Raw genomic sequence first — 3,049 nt, forward strand, 5'->3', positions numbered from 1 at the left:
AGGTCATCCAATTTCACCTTCCTTGAAAGAATAGTCTTCATAAACTTCGCATAACTAGGCATTTGTTCCAGAGCCTCAGCGAAAGGTATATTGATGTGAAGTTTCTTGAACACCTCCAGAAACTTCCCGAACTGTCTATCCAGCTTTTGTTGCTGCAATCTCTTAGGAAAATGTGGTGGAGGATAGAGCTATTTCTCCCCTGTATTAGCCTCAGGCAGAGTGTGTTCAACAGTAGTCTTCCTTGGTTCCGCCGCTTTCTCCTTTTGCTTAGATTCTTCATCTCTAATTTCAGCTTCTACTTCTTTTGCCTTTTCATCATCAGCCACTTTTCCAGACCTTAAGGTAATAGCCTTGACTTGCTCCTTAGCTTCCTTCCTGCCTGGTACTTCCGTGTCACTGGGAAGAGTGCCAGGTTGACGATTGAGCACTGCATTGGCTAATTGACCGATTTGATTTTCCAAGGTCTTGATAGAAACCGCCTGACTCTTGCACAACAGCTTAAGTTCCTCAAAATCAGCACTAGTAGGTGCGGCTGTACTTCCCTGTTGAGGATATGATTGCCTTGTAGCATACTGCTGTGGTTGCTGGAATCCAGGTGGGTTAAACTGTTTACTCATTCCTTGCTGATATGGTGGCTGAATAGCATTCTGATTATTCCCCCAGCTGAAATTTGGATGATTTCTGTTGTTAGGATGATAGGTCGCTGGCACAGGCTGCTGTTGTCGCTGATAATTATTCACATACTGAACAGATTCGTTGATAAGAGAACACTGATCCGTAGCATGAGAACCTGCACAAAGCTCACAAACCATAGCTATTTGATTAACTCCATATGTAGCCAGAAAATCAACCTTCATTGATAGCGCTTGGAGCTGGGCTACAATAACGGTGGCTGCATCAACTTCTAGAATACCTGCTACCTTGCCTGACGTCATCCTCTGAGTTGGGTTTTGATGCTCATTTGCAGCCATCGTCTCTATAAGATTATACGCCTCAGTATAGCTTTTAGCCCATAAGGCGCCTCCAGCTGCTGCATCGAGCATGGGCCGAGATTGGGCCCCCAAACCATTATAGAACCCAGTGATCACCATCCAATCCGGCATTCCATGATGTGGACATTTTTTCAACATTTCCTTGTAGCGTTCCCAAGCCTCGCACATAGATTCTGTAGGTTGCTGCGCAAACTGAGTAAGAGCATTCCTCATAGCAGCAGTCTTTGCCATCGGATAAAACTTCACCAGAAACTTTTGCGCAAGATCTTGCCACGTAGTGATAGACCCAGCTGGTTCAGAATGTAACCAGTCTTTAGCCTTGTCCCTCAGTGAGAATGGGAAAAGCCTCAACTTGATAGCCTCATCAGTCACTCCATTATACTTAAAAGTGCTGCAGATCTCGACAAAATTCCTTATGTGCATGTTGGGGTCTTCAGTTGCCGCTCCTCCAAAAGAAACAGAATTCTGCACCATCTGAATAGTGCCCAGCTTGATTTCAAAGGTGTTAGCTTGAATAGCCGGATGAAGGATGCTTGACTGAATGTCATTAATTTTAGGCCGAGAAAAATCCATAAGAGCTGGATCAGCTTGAACAATACGATCTCCCATGTTTACTGGTTCTTTCTGCTCAGTTCCTGAATCCGAATCCTCAAAATCTAACTTCTCCAGAATATCAAGAACTTCGTCTGTCTCCTCAGCTGTATTTAAAGTCCTCTTGCGAGCACGAGAACGAGTGTGCATAAACGCTTGCTAAAGTACCTGAAACACAACCGGAAAAAATAAGTAACTACTACGTCCTAATCACTGAGTCCTAATAACCAATGATGGTAAGTACATAAACTAAACAAATACGCCGAGTCCCCGGCAGCGGCGCCAAAAACTTGTTAGGGCGAAAATACGCGCTAATATTCACGCAAGTATACGCATTCGCAAGTAATATAGAATATTTTCTAGTCCGTTCCCTCAGAGACTCAGACTAAATTATTGTCTAATTTAAACTCACTCACCAATGTATGATTACTTCTCAATGTTAAGACACTAACACTTAAACTTGTTGATTAAATATTAACTATAATTAACTACTTAATTAATCACTTAACTAACACTTCAATTTATCAATAATAAAACACTCATGAGATCACAACTTCATTATTACTTCCTTCTATAGCCATTGTTATTACCTTTAGCATGTGACATTGATGATATTAATCGAATAACACGAAACTGATAAAAGCCAACTTTCATTGTACTAATACCATTCTACCAAGCATCCACAATTAAGATAGAAGTTGAATAGTCATCAATTATGTTGAGTTCCTATATGTCTACAGAAATTGACAACACAACGATTTAAGCACAAGTTATTCCTTTTGATTACATAGGGAAAATAAAACTGTTAGAGTTACCCACTAATCATGCACAATGTACATGAACCTATGCTAGCATGGCAAGTTCTAAATCTCAAGATCCACCATCGCTTCACAAGAGATTAATACCCTATCTTATATGTTCGCGACACACATAAGACGAATACGCACAACCAATACTAGATATTATGCAATCATCACACACTAAAGTATTAAACGATTAACTAAAGAATTCCATAATAAATCCGTTGCAACCCCATGATCACGATTAGCCCATAATAGAACTTATCGTCATCATGGGTTCGTATGAAATCATGATAAACAAACACAAGAAAATAATAACTAAACTAATTATATTAAAACAGAGTACGTCACAAGAGTAAATAAGTTCAAAGCAAGAAAACTAGCATCCAACGTTACAACGAAACAAGAATCACAAGAAGATATGTTTCCTCTTCGTTGCGGTGTGCTAAATCGGTCTTCTTCCTTATCTCCTTCGCTTCTTGCGTAAAAACACAATCTTCTTTTAATCCACCCTTGTGAAAACGTCTCAAATCTACTTATATAATAGTCCCATAAAACTCAGATTACATAGAAGTGGAAACCAAACAGAAGTAGAAGTCCTAAAATAATTTGTCTTTTTTCCCGACCCTGCGCGGCCACTCAGCATTGCTGAGCGGGCGCTCAGCT

The 3,049-nt window shown here is 40.4% G+C and overlaps 1 non-coding gene across 1 annotated transcript; it reads left to right on the forward strand.

Annotated features, from left to right (window-relative positions):
* The first annotated feature begins 1,101 nt into the window (after window positions 1-1,101).
* LOC141699561 (small nucleolar RNA R71) lies at window positions 1,102-1,208 on the forward strand. Its single transcript, XR_012566011.1, has one exon. It is a non-coding gene; the product is annotated as a small nucleolar RNA R71 (small nucleolar RNA).
* The last annotated feature ends 1,841 nt before the right edge of the window (window positions 1,209-3,049 follow it).

The sequence above is a fragment of the Apium graveolens genome, chromosome 11 (genome assembly GCF_009905375.1).
Source record: "Apium graveolens cultivar Ventura chromosome 11, ASM990537v1, whole genome shotgun sequence".
Taxonomy (NCBI): Eukaryota; Viridiplantae; Streptophyta; class Magnoliopsida; order Apiales; family Apiaceae; genus Apium; species Apium graveolens.